Source organism: Sciurus vulgaris (assembly GCF_902686455.1).
Source record: "Sciurus vulgaris genome assembly, chromosome: 6".
In the NCBI taxonomy this organism is placed as follows: domain Eukaryota; kingdom Metazoa; phylum Chordata; class Mammalia; order Rodentia; family Sciuridae; genus Sciurus; species Sciurus vulgaris.
The window spans coordinates 92675158-92699205 of record NC_136466.1 but is presented as its reverse complement, the minus strand read 5'-3'; the positions used below and the strand labels follow the sequence as shown (position 1 = coordinate 92699205).

The window sequence follows — 24048 nt, the reverse complement described above, 5'->3', positions numbered from 1 at the left end:
GTTGCTTAGTTTTGTAAATATCACAGGAATGGAATTGATGATAAAGGCAAATGCGAGATTAGACACACACAGTTGCTTTCGAACCAAAAAAACAAGATTCTCAACAAAGGGCTGCTGTATCAAACAGTAATAAAGAGCCTCAAGCAGTTGTCTGTGCTCATGCCAGTTTTCATGCTTTAATTCAGCTGCCCTGTGGTTCTTAGCTTTGACATTGAGATCTGCACGGCCACCAGAGATAATTATTTCAACCTTCAGGCCATCAGGCATTCATTTTTGATCATGGATATGTAAGAGATGTTTTCTGCTTTCCAAGTCTTCCAAGAGGGATATCAATAGAAGGGTAAAAACAAGAAAAGCAGTAACCATTTGAAAAGAACCTGAAGATTCTGCATTACAGAAATATGAACTGCTTATTCAATTATTAGAAATACTTGTTTACCTGATAGCTATTTGGAAATTTTAATTTGCCCAAATTTTAAATTAGATTTAATTACTGCCACTGGTGTTCTGACTTCAAAGGCATAAAATTTGTTTAAATATTTACACTAGAATATGTATATTGGCTATTTTAATGGAAATACAGAGACAGTATAGCATTAAATTCGCAAGCTAAAATACTAACTTTCAAATTATTAGTTTATATTTTATCATGATGTGCTTTTCGTCAAACTGCAATCAGAAACATACATCATTGGCTAAAATATCTAATTAGTCACAAAAATCATTAAACAAATTAATATGATAAATTTCTAAAGTATAGAGAAATTACTTTTCTATCCTTATGAAATATGGAGAAAGCACTAGTTCCAACAAAATTTGGTGCAAATATTAAATCATTCTATTAACACTAAATAACAATAAAATTTTAAGTATATAAATCCCCCTAAATTTTAATAGGATGTCTACTTTTAATTTTAGAATTTTAATAAATAAATAAATCATGAAGTTTTAAATATATAATTAATACCAGGTAGAAAGGAAACATTTTTAAAAGATCAGCTATAATAAGCAAAGACAAAATAGGATTCATCAGCATTTTTCTCATTATCTTTTTATAAAGAAAAATGTCTTAAATATTTGAAGAATATGCCATAATGTCAATACTATTAAAAAAGATATCTGTGCCTAAGAAATTTACTTAAGTAGATGCCTGAAATAGACATAATTATGGCTACCCTAAAAATATTTGACTTTGCCTTTAAATAAAAAATCAATTGTTAACCATTAAGGCAGAAGCAGAAGAGGTACTATCATGTGAGTTGTATGTCAATAGTCTAATAATCTAATAATTTCAGGAAAAGTTAACTCACTTTAAATAAAAAAGGGAAATAAAATTATGTTAACTAGAAGTTCCATGAGTAAAATGACTTTAAATTTTAACATTTTCTTCAAATGTAAAATCTCAAATATTCATGGTTCCCATTGAAAAAAAAAGAAGTGATTTCAAAAGGTAATATCATTAGCAGTGCTCTGCAACTACTGTGACATGCTTACATAGTCCCTCTTAAACTGAATACAACAGTAAGTGATAAAAGCTAAGTTAACATCTTTCTGAGGAAGTGTGAACTTCCATATTCTACAGAATGTTAATTAAATAAAATTCTAAGATGTTAGATCATTAGATCTTGGGTCTTCTGGAGTTTCTATACTACAAAACATTTTTCATTTTATATCAGATCTGTAACATATAATACGAAGTGTAAATTGACACATAAAATCATTTACTGTAAAAAAAGTCAAGTCATATAAATTAATTGAAATCACTTGATTTTTTCCCAAATATCAGTGGGTAGTAGTGTCTCTAACACTCTGAATCCAAAACACAAAAAATTATCACTTTTAAAAAACAAATTTTTCCCGTTTTCTTTTTACCTCCTAAGTCTCACTGAAAGTAAAAGTTACAATGTAAAGACTTTTTAATCAAAATGACTTTATACTAAAATGTGTTTTCTTAAGCTATGAATAGATAAAATGTAGACTTTCTAAAGCCGGAGCTCAAAGCGCTATGACATATGGAGTAAAACTTAAGAGGACTAAAACACTCAATTTAAGTAAAACTTATAGGAGAAAGTATAACTATATTTAAAATTTTCCTATCCACACCTCTTTCCCTATTAAAAACAAGAACGATGTTCCCAACAAACTAAAAAGGCCAAGAGGACTACAATCATTTGCTAAAGTACTTTTATTCTATACAATTTTAAATATTAAAAGAAGCGGTTTAAAGTCATGAAAATCCCCTCAAAGAATGGCAAACTAGGATAGAAGAAAATAATATTTCATACATATTATAACAAGATAGTACTTTCTATTTTACTCAATGGAAAAGTAATTCTGTACTAATTCTCTAGAGTTCCTTTATTGGGGTACTGCCAGATCCTCATGCTAAAAATATTTGGGGCAGAGACACTTGCTTTCCTATGAATACAAACATTTTTCAGATTTTATTAATACCTCTGGGAATCAAAAATCTTAATTAAAAAGTCAAGAAAAGGCAAGATAGCTGAAATGTTTAAGGCATGTGATTGGCCTAAGGAAGGTTGAGATAGGAATATTTAGAATTTCTATGTTTGTAACTTCAGACTGTGAAAAAAAATTCATCTTCTCCATTTCTTAATCTCTTGCTGCTCCATGTTCCAGATTCAAATTAATTTGTAAGTTTTGGGTCATTCTAGCAATTAGGAAGTCTCAGTGATTTAAGTATACTGGGGTGGAATCCATGCCTCCAGTGATGAATACACATCTTCCTGTTCCCTGCCTCCTCCCGATGTTTTGAATCTCATCATGACATGAATATTGGTATGACCAAATGAGAATAGTATGATTTCCTATTCTCTAACTATATTATTGAAGATACTTCTTGCTCTCATTATTATTCTCATCATTCTCTTTTGCGCATGATCTTCATGGATTTTTCTTCTGGTCTTTTTATTGTTTTTGTTTTTGTTTTATCTGTGTAAGTTATTTATTTAAAGGTATTTACCTGGGCACTGTGGAGTCACCAGAACTTAAGTATGACTATTTTTATTACTCATAGAACAGTGATATATATTTATGGTAATTGCCTGCTCTTATGGACTTTGCTTCCTGATCTTTTTTTTTTTTATGTACTTATTTCTACTCCCTTTAATTCACATCCTTCATTGTCTCTTTCTTGGAACTTATCTTTGTTTTGGCTAGTGGATACTCTTAATAGTGATAGTGACAAACCTTCTAAGTGGTATGCAAAATGTAAATGAGTCATGGTTCATGTATATATAGTAAGTAAAGTTCTAAATCAATCAAATTGCCAAGTAAAACATACTTTGTTTTATTCATTCTGAGGCAATGAGAATGTACCTCAAGTAATTTTAACCACACACACACATGCACAAAAAGGCTGAAAGCCACTATATAACCATTAGAAAGTCTAATACATGGCTCAAGAATGAAAAATTATAAATAACAACAGTTTGCATTTATTGATTACTCACTATGTGAAAGGTACATTAAGCAATTTACATGCAATGTGTCATTTAACGATTCCTAAAACCCTTTGAGGTAGAGATATTGTTGGTATCCTTATCTTAAAATTGTTCACACAGCAAAAAGTAGTAAAACTGGGAATTAGTTTGGACAGGACACCTCATATTGTTGACCAATATAATTTGCAGGATAATGATTATTACTTTCAGCATATGTTAAGTAGTTACTAATTTTAATTGTGATGATCTTTTGCTGCTTTTAAATTCTTAAGTGACAAATATCATGATTCTACAGTTTATATTACAGATCGATGGCACTTACGGCATCAGTGTAATGACCTTATGTAACCCCTAGGGGTCAGATAAATTTTTAAAAGTTTAATCAGAAACACTGGTATCCAACTTTTTTCTCAGCTAAAAAAGCAGATGATTTTGAAACAACAAATATCTACTTACAAACTCTGTCACATTGCTAAAATGTTAGGTTTAAGCAGGTATAGCTCCATGAGGTGTTCTTTACCGGGGCTTCTAAGAAGATCCATAAAACAAGAAAAACATGTCTGTAAAGTTCTTTTTGGTTCCACTGATCCAGCTTTCTTCTATATTCATAGAAGAAAAGAGCAGCAAGGATTTAGACTTTTGCAAAAATATTTTGATTATTTATCCTTGTTTTCCTGGACTGAATTTGAAAAAAGGCTTCCTGTTACTGGCAGAAGAAGTTACTTTGACATTTAAAAGAAGAGACAAAAAGTAAAAGATATGCATTGGAGGACATCAGTTTTAGAAATCTCTGTAAAGTTATTTGAGAGTTCAACACAATAATATCTTTTATACCTAAATCGTTAGTTCAATGAAATATATTCATGTGGATGGCTGATTAGGATAGTTAAATTACTATTATTAGGTTTAATAGAAAAGAGCAGTTAAATGTCATATAGTAGATTATGCCAGTATTAATAATCTTAATATTAACTACATGGGTATAATTCTTGACTTTTTCTTATTGGTGCCTCATGGAGTACTTGAAAACTATAACATTATTTTGAAAAAAATACTAGCATAAACATTTTTCTATAAATACTATTTATATACACTAATTGGCTCTAATCAAAAGAAACCATTCAAGTAAGAACACAGGTTATTGACAAAAACAACATGATCACTTTAATAAAGGCTAGCTAACTGGTGTTTTGTGTGTGTGTGTGTGTGTGTGTGTGTGTGTGTACAAGCACACACATGCACACAGTGATTTTTAAAAATTAAACCAATATGAAGTCTCTTTCAGGGATTTATTGGTCAATTAATCAGATTGTCTGAATTGCTATGTGAGATACATGGTAAAAAGTGTGAACATAATACTTTTTTGAAAGGTATTATTTTGAAATATAAAAAAACCTACTTTTTATTTGAAGAAAGTGGTTTGTTGAGATATCTAATATATTTTATCTTATGGTGAAAATAAAAAAATAAACTACAAAGTAAACTTTAAATTAAAAAAATAACAATACAATATGTGCTCTTACTATAATAAAAATAGTTCCTAGTAGTTTTAAAGGTTAGATCACAAATCGGGATAAAATCAGGAGTGAAATAAACAAGTATAGACAATAATATTTATGTAAGTTTAACAGCAATAAAACCAAAATAAGCCAGTAAAAACAAAGTAGGGAAATGGAGCAAAAACATGTAAAATTAAATGCTGCCTTTAAGAGTGGGTTTTGATTGTGAAATTCTAGGGTTTGCTATATTAAGAAATATCACAATGACAGTGGTAGGACTGGTCACATGACCTGAAACTGACTAGCATTCTCTGGTCTGAGAACAACTCTTGGCTTCCAAAGTTTCTGATATTCTCTCCAGTTTACCTTCTTTTTTTATAGTTTCAGTAGCCCAGTTCCTTGCCCATTCCTTCTCTATCTGATGCAAGAGAACTGATCACTGAGATGAAAGGTATAATGATCTAACTAAACTTTTAGAAATATGCAATCATATTTGAAAACAGTTATTATTCCCTTTTGTTGAAGTTCCATCTGAATTCCTAATAAACAGGAATGTATTTTTAAAAAATGACGTATAGTCAAAAGAAAATTCGAGATCTTATAAACCTAAGATGACTGCAAAAATGAAATCTACAAAGTAGAAAAGAAAACAAAGCAAAATAATCAACTTCCTCAGAGAAAAGTGAGAATGCAAAAAAAGGGGGGGGGTAGATAGGTAGATAGTAGAAGCAGCATATGGTTGGTTAAACCAAAGGGTACCCCATGAAAATCAGTATATGACTTAAATTTCTTCAACCCAATAAACTCCACTAACAGTCATTCTCTGTCCAGTTGTTAACATGGCACTTATTACTATAAAAGCCTATAGCATAGTATATTTTAAATAATCTCTTATAAAAATTCTACAGCACCTCAAAAACTTTGAAACGTCTTATAAAGTTTTGAACTGCAATGATCTTCCGTCAGTTAATGCCTTGTCCATGATCATTGACTTTCTAGTTCTTTTGTTACATGTTCATGCATAAGTGTGTACAATAATATAAAGAAACAGACAGTCACTGTCCTGGTAGTTGGAAGAGGTGTAATGATAGGTTATCTTCGTGGATAAGCTTACAACCTTCAGTACATTTCTGCAAATAGCCAAATTTGTTTAATAGTTCCCAGTGAGCAGGACTTCTGATGGTAAGAACCTGACTGGAATGAACATTATGAAAGATGACAGTTCCTGAGAATTAAATGATATTTGTAGTAAAAAAAAAAAAATGGAGAATTAACAAGATTAGTTAGTGTCTTTTAACTTTTAATCTGTGGAACCTAGGACATATGTGGAAAAGCATCTTATTGGAGAATCACTTCACAAGAAAGAAAGAACAGCAATCTGCAGAATTTCAAATGTTCTAGACAGTAGATATTAAATATAAAAGCTATGCATGTACTATTATTATGTTAGGATTTCAATAAGATGCAAATGTGTTGATTTGTGGATATTTGTATTTTATTCAAATAAAGGAATATTCTAAATATATAATCATCAAAATCCATCTTTAAAATCATATACATAAACAATATTAAAAGAAAGTTCACTTTCAACGTTATTCATTTTTTTAATTCCAAATAAAGTTACATTACTAACAGTTATATGATTAAAAATATTACCTTTGTGAAGAGTATTTTAGTCATATATTTGCTATTTAGCTGGGAATTAGTAAAAAAGTGAATAGTAAGTATGTAGATTATTTGTTCTACTTTATAAAGGGTAAATAAAGCAGCCAGGGCTTGAGATAGGGTACAAAGAACGTTTCCATGGTTACATGCTTTCCCATATCAAATTAGAGCAGAATTTGTGTACAAGAGGTTTGTTGACAGCCTACATAGGCCATAAAAAGAATAGAAGGCTAGGAGTTGGAAATCTAAATATATGCTGCAAAGTCTGTTGAGAGAAAGTTGGGTGAAGAAAGCAGCATCAGGAGAGTAGCAGATTAGTGAAGAGTATCAGATGTCATCTTATAAAAAGATCATTTTTCCTTCAGATGTGGCTCATAGAAGTCTCTCAAAATGTATGATTCACTACTCTTTTCTTCATTTCCACAAAGACACCTCAATCCAGTGTCCACCCAACTTATTAGGAAGAGCCATTGTTTGGCCTGCAGCTAGAAGCATCAGCTTCACCACCTGCCCAATCTTGCAGATGTCACTCCACCATATTCAGTCTCAAACATGGACCCTTCAAAAGGACAATTAAAGGACTGTTCCCACACAACTGCTAGCCAAGTAAGAGTTTTGTTGTACACCTTCCCCTATTACTATAGCCCATTTAGTAGGAGTGAATTTTTTTTTTTTTTTTTTTTTTTTTGTGAAGTATTCTTATAGCCATTTGGTACATGGTGAAAATTCAAGTTGGGCTAAACAGTATCTTATAATTTATAACTTGGTCAGATGTATGTTCAAAGTACCTCCCAGCTTTGAGGGGTATTTACACATACTGAAAATTTTTTGTACACCCTAGAAAACATATCTGGATCTTTAAGTGACTTCCTATTTTATGAAATGCTCCACAAAAAATATTGGCATATTTTACACATATTTCATGAATTTTTACCATAGTAGCTGGGAGCAGAATACTATTACATGATTATTAAGGACAATTTCCTACAAAACTACTAAGATGTTCTTTAATATTATCAGGTATCAATAAGCATTACAATGAAGTGAAATATTTAAACATAAAAACACATAACTTACACATGAAAGAAACCCAAGTAATATAAACTCTGAAAAGCAGAACCCATTAAAATGAGCTAATTTCTCTGCTATGTATTGCTAAATACAGTGCATGATAACATTTCAGTTATTGGGTTTTTTTTGTTTTTTTTTTTGGGTGCTGGGGATGGAACCCAGGGCTTTGTGCATGCAAGGCAAGCACTCTACCGACTGAGCTATCTCCCCAGCCCCAGTTATTGGTTTTCTATTGAAAGTTATGCAGAATGAATGAGAACAAATCATGGTATACCTGGTTCAAAGGAACATAATTTGCAAATGAACAAAATGACTATCAACCATTAAGTTTAAATTAAGTTGAAAATTCTATATTAAGTTAGTGTATATACAGTCTATTCACAGGGCAGATTTTTTTAAACCAATGATTTGCACAACACTTGACATGGGTAGTTCAGTGATTTCAGATTAACAAAGTAAAAGCAAAAAAATAGTAAAGAACACTTAACCACTTCCTTTCTCAAGCACAATCATCCCTAGTTTTATCTGTTTTTTTTTTTTTTTTCCCTAGCTGGCTTTTTAATGGATGCTTATAGAACAACTAATCAGGAGTTTGGAGAGGTAGAAATATGGCAGAGAATGTAGCATTTGTAAGGTAGGAAAGGAAAAGCTTGTAGGTGCCAGCCAGATAACTGCACTACTGACACTAAAGGGAAGAGCAGTTGCTAAGCATCACATTCATTTATGTGTCAGGGCTAATGACTAAAGGTAACCTGGATAGAGTAGATTATGCTTTTACATCAAGCACTATATAAAGTAAAAACCATGCTCCCAAATTATTTGCTAATGGGGGACAAATTCTAGCTTCCAATTAACATGGGCTAACCACACCCAGTATACCTTGAAGAAAGATGATTTGATTAGGAAGAAACCTCCCTTACTCCTGGAAAAAAGGAAAAGGGAAAATTATATTTACTCAGGTGATGTTCTTTATTGTAGAATGTTTGAGAGTTGTTCTTTTTAAGTCATGTGGGAAACACAGCTAGAGTTAAGACATGGTCTAAAATATATGTGTTTTTGAAATTTGAAAATGAAACTGCTTAAATTAAAAATCCTGTCTCTGCATATAACCACAGACCTTACATTTCAATCTTTTAAATCTTAAAAACACTGTATCAAGAATCTCATGTACACTGCAGACATTTACAAAAAGATTCAAATGGCCAAGAATGGAATCTATTCTATTCTTCTAATTTGTCTTTTACCTCACCCCCATGCACAAATGGGAAACCAGAAGTTGCAAAACATAATGACTTTGCTTTAACCAGAATATTAAAAGCAAAGCTCAAAATCTCTGGATGTCAAAAGGAAAGCTACATTTTTGCAGATAAACTATTAACAGCACTGAAGAAATTTTTCAGTGAAAGAGTTAAAGTCTCAAGTGAGGCATGGGTTTGAAGCACTGGCCTAAAGAACCAAATATACCAGGTAAGAAAAATACAAAAGGACAAAACAGTAAATGTCTTCTCAATTCTAACTCTAACTTAATTTCATGACATTTTGCACTTTTATTTGGAAATCTACCCAAGCTCTGACCTACTGTTGGTCTCTGTCCCAACTCTATGGAAGACAAGCCCTACTTAAATAGCTTAAATGAAATATTTGGGATTAAGAAGACATGGAGAATATATCAGAATGTCTCTTTATGCCTCAACATTCATACATATACTTATGTTCATATGAAAAACAGATGTATAAAATTAGATAGGAAATAGAAGACAGTCATTAACAGTTGACAAAATGGACTATTAAGCACTTAAAAATTTATTTTGATTCCCAGCATCTGTTCATTCTAGCATGGTAGTACAGGTTACAGAGGCAAATGTCTATTGTATCTCTTAAGTGCAAGGACAGTTTCTAGTAAGAAACAAATGGGAAAGTGGGAAATGTTAATGTTAAAATCAGAACAGTGATTTTTTTTTCAGAAAAAATTAAATGTCACTTAAATAAAATGTCTAGCACATAGAACTATGGAATCCGAAACTTAAAAATAAGTCTACTCTAGTTAGCTCAACTATCAAATTAAAAGCAGTTAAATAAATGGAAGTAATATTAGTATTTTTTAGGCTTTAATAATATCAGTATTTTATAGGCTGTAGGCTAGGTGATTGTCTTGTCTATTTATCCTTGAACTCAGGTATTATGTTACATTTAAAATTTCAATCTCTTGGCCTCATAGTACTAAAAATCCAATACCATTATTTCCTTAAGTCATCCTGGTCAAACAAATTCATATCCTTCCTTCTAGACTTCAATATCTTTTGCAAAACAGAACTAACATTTTTTGTAGCTATTTTATATATATATACATTTTTGTAGCTATTATATATACTAGTTATATACATATTCATTATATATTATATGTATTAATATATAATTATATATTAATATTATATATTAATATATTATATTTTATATTATATATTAATATATTACAATTGCATGTTAATATATGTTATACATTATATAATATATTATGATATATTAATATATAATAGCTACAAAAATGTATATATCTATATAAAATGTATAAATTTATACATATAAAATGTTTTATACATATATAAAACATTGATAATGTTTTCTTGATTTAGTTCAGAATGAAAGAACACATCACTTTTTAGGATGTTATTTGCCAAATGCTATACTCTTTAATGGCTACTTTAGTAATCTGCATTAAAAAGCTTTCTGTAGCACTATATTTCATTATTATGTTGTTTATGTTAAAAGAAGTTAGTAAAAAGATGACACTAAAATTTTACTGTAAAGGCAGTCAAAACAGGAATGAGCTGATAAAGCCAAACTTTTCTGTTTAACATTTCTCTTAAATTTAATTTTTATTAAGTATTAATATAATTTAATACTTTCTCCCTTAAAAGACAGATACATGTTTGCCACTTGACTCAACAAAACATAGATTATAAAATTATAAAAGTGAAGTGTTCCACTTTCCTTTTCAATATTTTGCACTTGTTTTTCCTCTCATATGTTTGAACCAATAAACCACCAATAAATTTTTAAATTACCAAAATAAAGAGTAGAAGCCATGATATGATTGAAAAGGCATGAACTAAATCTGGATTCAGAAGATTTGATTTTTATTCTCCTCTTTGCCAAGATCTATGACATCTTGGGCAAATTCCTTAAAACCCACTAAGCCTTAGTTTCTGTATCTACATAATGGGGTTGATGACAAGTGATAAATACTCTGCCTAAAATAAAAACAGGAAAATGCAGGTAGCATTTTGTAAAAATGTTTAGTGCCATGAATATGACAGTTTCTATCCTAATAAGAGATCAAATCAAGAAAATTATAAAATTTTTTAGTACATGCTAATATTAATCTAAAATATAAATGACTTAAAATTATATGTTCATTATATTAAGATTTATTTATAGCAATTGAGGCAGGGAGATCACAAGTTCTAAGCTAGTTTCTGAAAATTAGTGAGATCCTTGTCTCAAAATAAAAAATGAAAAGGACTGTGGATGTAGCTCAGTGGTAAAATTCCTCTGGTTTAAATCAATTATTTACATAATTATATATATAAATCAAATATTTACATAATTATATATATGTACACACATATGACTTACATTGGACATAATGCAATTATTGAAAAGATAATCTGATACCCTACTTTCTCTATAATCCAACAAGACTGCTAAGTTTGCTAACTGATGAAACAAAGCATCATAAGTAAGCCAGAAATCTAAGCAAAAGTTTCAAGGAAAAATGGATCTTCATTACACAAAAGAGGGAGACCTTTGAAGTGCTCTACCTGTCCCTTACTGCAAGTACTTATGGTTGGATAATTCTCCCTGCCTGCCCTTGAAAATTATCAGCAAATACTGCTTCATTTCAAAAGATTTGGGGGCACTTGCTCCCTCACTCTCCATGTATTATGTATAGATATATGTGGGCCTGCATACAAACATGCATGCACACACATCTAAGTATGCACACAAATTCAAAGTACAGTTTAGCATGCTACTATGCTTTGCAAAGGCACAAAATTGGCTGCTTAACTTTGGCCTTGCAGGTGATTCTGCGAGTCCCCAAAGAGTCAAAGTAATAAAGTAGGGTCCTCTGTATGATTCCCTGCTGTGAAAGTACTCCCCGACAGTCCAGTATATGATTAATTTGATTCCGCAACTCATCATAATTTATGAGTTACAGAAATAATATCCAAGAAATCTGCACACTTTCAAAAAGCCTTCAGGATAAAACAAAAATAAATTTTTATATCTTTTCAATCATATGCTCAAGAATTCCTATTCTCACATGCTGATGTTTATATTCAAAGCACCATCCCTCAAATATAATCCTCAAAATCTTTCCATTGTGATAGCATAATGCCTAAAACACTCAACTATTTTTTCTGAGGTTCTATCAACTAGGACAATGGAGGTCTGAGTTTACAAAGATGAATTTCAGACTGCCACGACTTTAAAACTAAGTGAGCAAATCACTTAATATTTCCTAGATAAAAGACTGTTATTTACACTAGAATATTATTTATAGTTTGAACATGTCATGTCATGAGAAAAGTCAAAATTTTGTTAAAATTGTTTTTAAGAAAATTCCTTTTACACGTTTTTACAAATAACATTAAAACCTGCTGATTGTGATGGGGCAGAAAGCAGTTTACATTTTCTTTTAATGATATTTCTTCTAATTGGAATACTTGGGAAAAGATATTTATCATGGTCAATTTTAACTGGATGCTGTAATTTGTTTTAGTATTTGATTTACACTCAAAATACTCATTTTAAACATTTCTTTAGTAGGATAAACTGCTGAGAAACACACTAGAATTGAGAATAATTTTTGAAAAGGCAAAAAAGTTTGACAGGTTAATTCATCTTATCATATTAATATTCCAGAAATACTATGCTTTGCCATCAGCATCCATTCAACAGAAGAGTAAAAATTCATTACCATATTTACATGAATCAAAATTTAAACCTGCTTATGTAGATTCTAGAAGAATTCTATGCACACTAAAACTTCTCAATAAATGTTGTGATAAATGTAAAAACTTTCAAAACACATAAGAAAATGAGAGATTAAGCTTTGTCTAAACAGAAAACAGCCCAATAGTTTATTTTTGTCATTTTCCAAATATAATACAATAAGCTAAAATGAAAACATTAGTAAATGACTTCAAAATTTTAAATTTTAAAACATATACAAATTGTGAAATATAAATCCCATTTCAAGAGAATTAAACTTAAATTAATAACAATATTATTTGATACAATGAAATCGTAATATAAAAATGTTTTGTACTTACTGACCCTTGAAGTAAATTATTTTTCTAACAATACTGCTCTGAGGTATTATCTGAAAAGCATTGACAGTACAATCATGTGTTAACTTTACTATACTTAATATACTTTATTTGAATTTAATGATAAAATTTTAGTATTAGAAGTTCTAAGAGGTTATTTTCTATTGAACATTAAATAGAGCATGTTACCTAATAAATCTCAATTTTAGGCAGATTATTAAACCAAAATAATTCTAATGAATGTGAGGTATTACCTTACTTACAAGAATCATCTTCAGATTTTATAGGGTTGTCATTCTAAAAAGCCAACTTTACACTCTTCATTAAAAAAAAAAAAAAAGAGCTACTGTATAAAAAATTAAACACTTTTACTTTCAAATTTAAGATTCTGAATATTTTTATGACAAAGTGACGAAGGCTTTTTGATCTTAAAAGACCATTGCTCTGATAATTGCATATAACTTTTAAATATAATTTACTATATAACAAAAATATAAGAAATTATTATTTAATGATATCTTACAGGAAGTAATCTGCCATGAAAAATATTTAATGGACATGCCAGTGTCTCTTTCCTAATGTGTCACTTCAGTGGAGAATACCAGTTACTGATGTTAAAAGATAATTAATGTGAAAGTACATATAAAAAGTTATCTTAAATAACTGCATTAAATAAATATTAAATATTATTAGATTATAAATAATATTAATTATATAATTAACTCATCAGTTGTTTTATATTATGAATGAAACAATAAAGGTAAAAATTGATATCTGTAAAAAAGAAAAACATAAATCATTCATACTGTACAGTTTTATATCTATTATGACCCCTAAGATCAAGTTCTTGTGTTTAAACAAGAACTTTTTACTTTACTTTGTTTAAACAAACCTTTTTACTTCCCCATAATCACCTCTGCCCCCTGCTGCCCATAAATTAGTTATATTCAGCATTTTAAAATAGATTAGCAAAAACTCTAGGAGGTATAATTTTAAATTTTTACTATTTTCAAAAGTCTAAAATGATCATCTTATAAAGACATTTAAAATTTCCCTTTCCTACCTATATTTTTATTTCCTCTGAAATATAAAGGAAAAACTATAACAGGGCAAGAACAGGGAAAAAAGAAAAGCAATCTAATTCTTTTTCTACTTGCATGGTATATAATTATATACAGAAGTTCTTATGTCTTAAGAAAAGGCATTTAAATTTTTTGCAAAGGAAGATAATTATCTATGATTAACAAAATGACTAATTCTTAACTATTTAAATCTATGTGATGTAAAAAAACTGCATAGAAAGAAAGAAAACAATAACTATAAATTGTAAGAAAATGGAACCTCTTTTTCTTTAAATATATTCAGATATTTATAACTACACTGATAAAACTCTCAACCAATATTGTTGCATATATTCTACAACTAGTAATGTACATCGATTTCATTCATGTATTGCACATTTATCTGTATGAGACTAAATGACAAAACACAATAGTGTATATAAAGAGCAAAAAATAAACTGACATTACTTATTACTTATAAGTTATTCTTTATTATCTATTCTGTAATAAAGTGTATTTCCCAGGGGAGGCAATTATATGACTATATAATCATTTACAGGCCTTGAAAATTTCATCTGAAATACTGAAAAAAGTATTTATCAGTGTTTTTAAAAAATTCAATAATATGTCTTTTTAGTGTATGACTGTAAAAATGTTCAGAAAAAATAATTTCTGAACTAATTAAAGTACTTCAAACTAATATATAAAGTACATAATTGGGCATATTACTTAGGTAGAGATAAGCATTTTTCCTGTTTGCTTTAAAAAGAAATGAACCAAGAAATGAACAAAAAACCAAAACTATTTTAAGAATAAAAGGCTTAATAATATGTATTATTCTACTTTGTTTTTTCACCAGATATATCTGACCTGATCAGAAATAGAACATTATAAATACTGTTCAAGTGTAATATATTTGGTATTGTGACATATAACTAGCACAAAAGCTCTTCTTTTAATCAAGCAATCATAATTGTCAAGGCATATGCAAAGAATGAGACCTAAAATACAGTTAACATTTTAAACTACAGGGAAAAAACACATTATTTCATACACTATGCACACAAGAAGACATTTCTATTGCAATTTTCTTCTGTTGTGACAGGGAAAAAATTCTAATAGTTTCAGAAACATGTATTCAGTTTTTTAATATCTATAAAACATAGACAGTTTAATGTTCATTTCCTACAAGAATTCATATTCAGAAGAGAGTCATCAAAATTTACTACACATGAGATAAGCAATACTGACACAGTTCTCTAACTTAACATTTTCCCAGAATCTTCTCATTGTTGTTTAACATTACTGTATCCTGGAAGAGTTCATTTCTTTTTGTTATTTTGTTATAGCAGGCCATCTCACGGTATTTAGAACAGTATTAAGTTGTTTGTAGGAACACAGAGAACTTTCCAATGCAGTCTCATAAAATTCAAAGTAGAATTTGAATTACAGAAACTAAGACTCTAGCAGCAATAATACAGATTTGGGCTACCCAATTTGATGAAAGTAAAAGGACTCAAAATACCAAAAAAATTAAGTTTTATCCTTAGAATTCTTTTCCTTTATAGCTATATGTCTGAAAACATTTTGCTAAGATTTTCTATAATCAAAAACAAATAAAAGAAAAATCACTATTATTTGGCTTGGATTGTTTCTTGAGATATTTTTATATATGTTCTTATGGTACTGACCTCATGGAAGAAATACAATTAATAACTAGAAGAGAGTTTGATAGAATATGTCTTTGGAAATCTGTTAAGATTTATATAGAATTACTGGATTAAAGCAAAAAGATCATTTGAATGCTTAATGTATTCTGAAACATTTTTATCTAGAAAGTAGGCAAAACCAAATAGGAAAAGATTCATTCTACAGTTTGTTGTTTACTGAGTTAGTCACACACAAGCATGTGCACAAACACACAAACACACACACACACACAAGTACATTTCATAGAATCACATTCCTAACAATGTCTTTGAATCCACATCTGAGATGTGGGTTATTGTATGTTACTTTTCTCTTTCTTTGATCTTCCTCAGTACTCAGCTCACTGTTAACTGTCTTGGGTGGTCTCCTGTCAGGGCTTAGTGATCAGTGTCCCTCTCTATTGGCTGCCTTCTAGGGATTCCTATCAGCTATGCTCTTACATGCATCTGACAACTTTATTAGCTCACTTAGATTGTGCTTCAGAACATCTCTACAGCACACGTACCCTTTTTCAAACAATCACACTTTTGTAGTTGACTCAGAACAAATAATTATATGAACACTTCAGCTGTTATACTTGATAATAAAGTCAAAATGAAGAGAAATTTCACATTATGTTTAAGCCAGGGTTTGGTTTTCATGTTAGGACTAAAAAAAATCAATTCCAGATTGATTTTTGTGTATATATCGTTATTGTCAGAGGATTAATTGATGAATTTTTCATTTGATGAGTCAGGTGGAATAAGCTCTGAGGCACTTAGTGAGCAGAATTCTAATTTACTCTAGTTCTTCACATTCTGCAATAAGCTCATCAATTTTGATATTTTATCATAATTTGCTTGTTCCCAAACTGTTGAGAATAAGCCTCCAAACCAAAATAAAAAGTATTTAGTATTGTGACTATCTCTGTATTTCTAGATCATAAGATTAATTTGGATTTTAAAAGTGGATTTACTTTTTGAAAGACATTAAATCTGATTCAACCTATTCATTTTGACTACTCATTTCACTACTATCCAAATCTCTACAATATGCCTAAAAAACTTCCTCAAAACTAATATAATAACACTGCAAACATACCATACTTATAACCTTACAGCATGAAACTAGACACAAAAATTATGGAAATCTTATAATAGTTTTCACCCAAAGTCATACTTTTACAATAGGGAAAAATGCTAAAAATCCTAAATAAAATATTCTCACAGAAAAAGTAAAGACATGTTATTGATCAAAAATTTAATTTTCTAAAAAAAATTAAAATTTCACTGAATGCTTTCAAGTACTTCACAAGGATAAAAAGAAGCAAATACTTCTTCATTATTTCTTATTTAACACAGTATAACATCTTAGAATGCAGTTGTGTTTTCTAAAGGTAATGTGCCACCACTGTAAGATCTTTACATTAATTTTTTCATGTAATGTAAGATAGTTTTTTAAAATGAAAGTGTATACCTATTAGTTTTGTGTGTATATGTGTGTGTGTGTGTGTGTGTGTGTGTGTGTATCCAGACTGTTATAACTAACTACAAAGTTATTTTAAAGATAATTTTCTCCTCTAGAGTTTGCTTTTGGATTATTTTTCTAATAACGTCTTTTCACCTTCATTATCTTTCCTGAATTTTTCTTCTCTGTAATTCTTCCCAGTGCTATTTATTTGCCCTAATTCTAAGTATGGTGAGAGCTCTGATTCTCCATACTTAATCTAAAAAGGTCCCATATGTAGAGTTTCTATAGTTAAGAAGGATGGAACAACCATTGTTGTGTTTAAACTAAACAGAATTCTCCGTCAGTCAGGAGAAAAGTCGGTTATGATGCTTTTACTCTTCCAGTGCTGTGAACTGTCTTCACAGACCTATCAGCATCAAGGACAGGGAGCAAGGGGTCATGTTCAACTAAGACTAATATAACCTCCTACTTCACTATTCTTGCAAGCTTCTTTTCTACCTGTATGACCTTGTCACTTTCCTTCATTACTTTGTCCTCCTCAGATACTAGAGTCAATAACTACAGCATCTGCACAAGAGAATAACTTGGAGCATGAGTTGAATGAAAAAATGATTCTAAGTCAGTTTTACTGGTCTACTGCCTACCTCCTTAGAAATGAATAAAAGACAGCCTGGGTTACTTGAGCACTAATCCTGTCCTAGGTTCAGAACAGTCTCTCAAAAATCACTCATATGAGTTATACCATAACAGTATTACAAAATTTCCAGACAATACAACTTTTCTATTTATATATATAAATTATTTTATGTACATACATATATATGTGTAGTAACTTTTTAGTTAATTCATACCAGTTTGTTACTATTTACTCTTATGTTTAAATAAACTAAAATTCATGATTGCTGGTTTCATAGTCTACAAATTTTATACTAAAGCTAAATGTGAACTAATAATAATCCTACAGTGATTAAAGTACTACGCTGAATAATTTCAATACCAATGTCATGCAAATCTAGCTTAATCAATATTAAACTAGAAAAGAGCCTGGTTTTAGATTGTAATATAAACACCAAATCAAACCCTTAAGATCAGTCTGCATAAAAAAAACTCTCTCTAAACAAGAATATTCCTCCAAAGAAGAGCACAATTAACATGCTAATAAGCCCAATAATTTAGACTACTCTTTATACTCCAGATAATACACATAGGCTAAGTAACATAAAACGTGATAAAACTGCTATATCTAAACCGCTGTCCTAAAAGGTATAGTAATCAGGTCAGATTTGGGAATCTATACATTTTTCCTTGTTAGGACCACTTAAAATTCTGTTACCATGATTAAGATAGAGCTATGAGTACTATTTATGAAAATAATATTGTGGAAGTGAATAGAAGAACTGGCAAATAAGACACTAAAATTTGCCCTTAAATTTTGGAAGTCTACGGTGCAATGTAAATGCTTATATGGTTTAGCAATGTCAAAAGCACCACTAATAATCCATATTTCTGATTATTAAGTTATACTTTGAAATAAGCATCCAAAATAGCAACTGCTTCATTCAAAATAAGACATTTCGTTGAATGCTTAATTAAATAATGAGCAACAAAAAACTAAATTGGAAATAATTTATTTAAGAATACATTTGGATGGACTAGCTAAATTGTTAAATAATTAGAATAAGATACATCTTATCAGAAATATATGCTAATGAATCATAACTCATTTTATCTCTGGAATGCTAAATTTGTACCCTAAATCACAAATAAAATTAATTTCACAATTTCCACCTAAACTAGATCTAAATAGAAACTAATTGATACAACAAAGCGGATGGTATTCTGAATAACTGGGGGTTGACGGCTAACTTTTAAAATTTAAACTCATTTTAACTTGTAAAAATTTTTCTAAAATGAGTAAAAGAGATAAACTAATGTTGCTTAGATAATAGGATTCATAGTTTCTTAATACTGAATAATTAATCCATTATTTTAGGCTATAAATGTGAATGGTATAGAATACGGGACTGAATATGGTAAAGACCAAGAGCGACTTAAAAATTAGTTCTTCATAAGTGTAGAAAGTAGGGAGGGAAAGTATAAAGATCCCACATCACACAGTAATGGCTGCTTTTATTAAATTGTTTACTGAAAAAGTAATTTTCTCCTGAGGTGTTCTCTTGCCTTTCACACTGTCTCCCATACTTTATCAAGGACCAAGAGTTTTCAGTTGCACTCAAAAGCGTCTTTGATTTGTGCTGGAAAACCAAGCAATCATACACTTCATTGGCTTGTTTACCTTTATAAGGTAATACTGCCATCTTGTGGACTTAAAAATATTCCCGATAAAAGACATCAAAGTCAGGTTGCATTTTTCTAACTACAGGCATAAATCCATATTTTGTATCCTGGCTTCCATTTACTTCTAAGTATAACGCAGTGTGGGGCACTTGAGCATTACATATTATCAAGATTTTACCTTAAACTCAACAAGGAATTTTACCTCATCAAATAATTAATCTGTTCATGATCATATTTTTGGTTTAACCAAACAGTAATCACAAAGGTATAATCTAGCAGGTAATGCACACAGGTTCAAAAACTTCAAGTTTTTTTTTAATTTATGAGAATCATAAATAAATTACAAAAATATAATGTGAAGATTTCACATATATGCACACAAACCTATGAAACCCAAACATCTGAGAATCACTAACAGAAGCAAGGAATATGGTCATGAAGAGTAAGTTATCTTGAGGAACTAACTGTCTTTATGATTTTACTAGCTTTCTACTCCATTCCCTCAAACCGTCAATTAATATGTTATATGCATGTTAGGGGAGCTAAGTATAGAATTTAAAAGAGAATAAAGATGATATGGAAGAGAAACACTTCAGTCTGTATAGCAAGATCATAATAGGGATTCTGTGGGGAAACATTCCAGGAGGGAGATTAAGGAAACCAGTGTGAGGAAAAAGTTCTGCCATGGCTGGATTATATTTTCATTTGATATTTGTTTGCAACATACATATGTTTTTACCTGTATTCTCAAGATACTTAGTGTTTCCAAGTAGGATGTTATTCTTGATGCTTTTACATATCACAGTAAAGTTGCAGAATAGTTGTTATCTTAATTTTGTAGACATGAAACAATCTATCAGTTTTCACTACAAGTAATACCACATATTATTAAAAATAACTTACTCTTGCAAGTAAGAGTATTAAATACGATGCAGGTACGCTTCCTATCTCTGAAAATTGTGTTAAAAAACCTGGTAGTATATAAGTGTGAAAAACAGGCAGAAGGAAACTATCAACCAGAAGAATTTTATCAGGGCAATAACCAAGTGAGAAATACAAAACTAAGAATTACTACTTAAATGACTTTTGGCATTTAGTTATATGCCAAATAAAAAGCAAAGCTGTTATCATGAAGCCTACATTTAAAGTTGAAGAAATTATGAAGTGAAAATATATTTGTAATATATTAAAAGTGGCTAATATTATGTATTATCTAATGTTCTACCAAGTTTAATAAGACAATTACAAATATTTTCACTTGACGTTGTTTTAAAAAGAATATGACCTATTTCAAGAGTGATGTGAAGTGAAAGCAGGAACAGAAATTAGTTTAGCATTATTGTTTTGTTCCACCAGTTCATAATTATAAGTCTGTGTCCTGGTTTCTTCAAGTTCTATGCATTAGATGGCTCACAAATTACCAGTCCCCAGAACTTCCTAACTGATACACTTTCCTGACCTCAGTTAGCAAGAGCAAACTAAAGGTAACATTCCAAACAATGGATTTTTGTATGAACTCTCTGAGCAGATCCAAAAACAAACATTAATGCAAAACAAATGCCTTTACTATATTATCATAATCATGGCAAACATCTTTCAAATATATATAGGAAGTAGTAAGATCAAGTAACAGGAGAAAAGAAAAATTGACAAATGTATAAAAAGGAAGAGAACTATGGGAATGAAGAGTAAAAGAAAGACATTGCATTTGTAGCATGAATGAATATAGAGAAATAAAACTTAAAAATATATTTTGGATTTTCCCTTCATTATCTTATTTATTCTTATAAGTCATAACAAAATTATGATAAAGGTATTCATATTGTCTCCATTAGCTAATACACCTCAGAGTAATCTGCTCCAAAGGTACAGTAACTAAGGACAGAACTTCAATGAGTTTGTCAAAATCCATAATTTTCATTCCTACTGACTTGTCCACTAATGATACTATATGAAATTGCTGCAGTGCATTATGGTTTGGCATTTTTCAGTTAACTCTCTGAATATCTTTGTAAAGGGATATCAGCCCCATTTTATACATGAGAAAAAAGCCTCAGGAAGATGAAGCTATTTACCACAATTCACATAGCTAATCAGGAGACAGAAGAAACCAGAAACCCAACAAGTTCAGTGCCCTCTCTGGTACTTCACAGTGAATCTATTATTCAACAAAAAGTTAAAATAAAAACACTGTATATCATGTTTTGTTTCATTTATTCATTTCACCAAATACCAAATATTTGAGTGATTATTATGTCATCTTGTGTTCTGGGTTCTGTTCTTCAACATCATAACATTTTTTTTTTACATTTGTTTCTGTTTCATTTCCCTCCACCATCTCTGAAATGTGGTTGCTTTTTAATATTCAGATCTCACCCCTCTGATGTCCTCTCTGCATATTCTCTCTTCAGCCACATTTATTTAATTTGTCCATTTTGTTAATGACTTAAAGGCAATCTGATTTCAGTTTTACACTTGAATACTACTTTCTCATTCCTAAGTATCTAAAATTAATATATTTTTTGCATACCTCTTGGATTTCTCAAACCATACCTGTCGCTGGCTCTTTGCGGTACAAAATCCGTGGATATTTGTCACCACCTGCAGCAACAACTTGCACGGGTCTTATGGGTGGTGGAGTGGAAACTGAGGCACTTCTTTCTCTTTAGTGCACTGCTTTCTTGCTTATTTATAGAGGATAGAGGAAATGAGGTTTACTTGCTTTGAGAGGAGAGAGAGAGAGACTTTGCTTATCAGAGAGAAAGAGACTTTGCTTAGAACCCAGAGGAAGAGAGTTGCTATGCCTTAAAGTCCTGCATCCTGTGAACTAAGGGTACGTCCACCCAAGGTGCCCTAGTGATGCGTCTCAGTTCTCCATTTCGCGATCTGCCTTCCGCTGCTGCCCCTACTCGCTGCTGGGTTCTTTCTTCTGGCTTTTCTGCTAATGGCTGCTGTCGCCTATGTCCCTACTAGCTACTGCTGCGTGTTTTTCCCTCTGGCTGCTTCTAATGGCTGCTGTGTCTGTCTCGCTCCGCCTACGCTTATATCACCTCCAGGACCCGGAGAGCAGGGCCACGCCTCTTACGCGAGAAGCTCTGAGCAGGCAATTAGTGCTGGAGAACACATGCGCATACATTGTGTGCGTGGAGGAGAAAAATCACCTGAGTGTGCTTATGTCAGTTAACCTCCTCGCTGCCGATGTGATCAGGCGCCATCCCTGCGCCGCCAACATAGCACAGCCCCCAACACATACCAATCACCAATTAAAATTATCTGTGTATATCCAAAGCAAAAATCTATTTTTCCAACTTGTGTCACAGAAAAACCAGTGCCCTGCTCTATACCTAACTCCCAGCAAAATGTAGTAAGAAAGAAAGTAGTAGGGAAAATTTTTGTGTCCTCAAATATTAGCATGTATGAGGGAAATAGTGGATAAGTGTTTACTTAGCAGATGTGGGACATTAAGCAAGTCACTTTAACTTTACATTTATAAAATGAGGGGGTTAAATTAAATATTATTTTCCTTCCAAAATTAAAACTCTATGTTCTTTGAATTCCCTATTATTTCGTATTTGCAGTCATTAAGTACTGAAGATTTTATTCTTTCCTAACTTCTACAAATTCTTTTCTGATTTTCTAAATAGGAATTCTTAACATTGACTGCACACAATTGTCACCTGGGATGCTTTTAAATATATTGGTGCCCTCGTCACCTCCCTTTCTCCAGAGATTTTGGTGTAATAACTCTAAGGTGCAATTTGAGCTGTGGGCAATGGTTTTGTGCACATTAGAATCACCTGAGAAATATTTAACACGTCAAATTAAATCTCAATGTCATCAATAATTTTTGAAGATTCCCCAAATAACTCCAATGTTGGCTAAGTGTGGGAAGAAAACAACAACAAAAATCTGAGGATGCAACCATGTGTAAGACATATATTTAAGTTGAGTAAGAATTTTTTCACATGTTGATGAAGAAAGAGGGAGCAAAACTTAGGATCAAAAGTACTTTTATGTATTTACAAAAAAATTTAAAACTTTCACAAATAAGAGTTGGTAATTATCTACTTATTGTTTTGCCTTACCTGTAATGGCACAAAAAATTTATTTAATTAGACACTGTTAAGTTTGTAGAAAAGATAGACAATTTTAAAAGAGTAGTATTATTTTAACGTATTTGGCTAAGGTGACTCGATAAGATTTTTTGATCCTATAAAGTAGTACTGTAAGTTTTATTTCATTGTAGAAGATGCTGAGGAGACTGTAAAGGAAAATGTGCCATTTACCATGAAAGTTGTTGAACATAATAACATATCTGAGGCAACTGTAATTGGTGATCACTTATAATCCAATCAGTAGTCTATCTTTGTAAGTTCAATTTAGTTTGAACATCAACATGATTTCTAATCTTTGCCAATCTTTTAATATTTATTCAGCTCAGAAAATTCCAATTTATATTAAGTAGCACAAGCTGCTGGGAGCAAACAATAACTTAAGT

The 24048-nt window shown here is 30.8% G+C and overlaps 1 protein-coding gene across 7 annotated transcripts in view; it reads right to left on the bottom strand.

Annotated features, from left to right (window-relative positions):
* The window catches only part of ARB2A (ARB2 cotranscriptional regulator A), a 530196-nt gene that overhangs the window by 278724 nt on the left and 227424 nt on the right, over nt 1-24048 (bottom strand). The gene's annotated exons all lie outside the window — the stretch shown is intronic.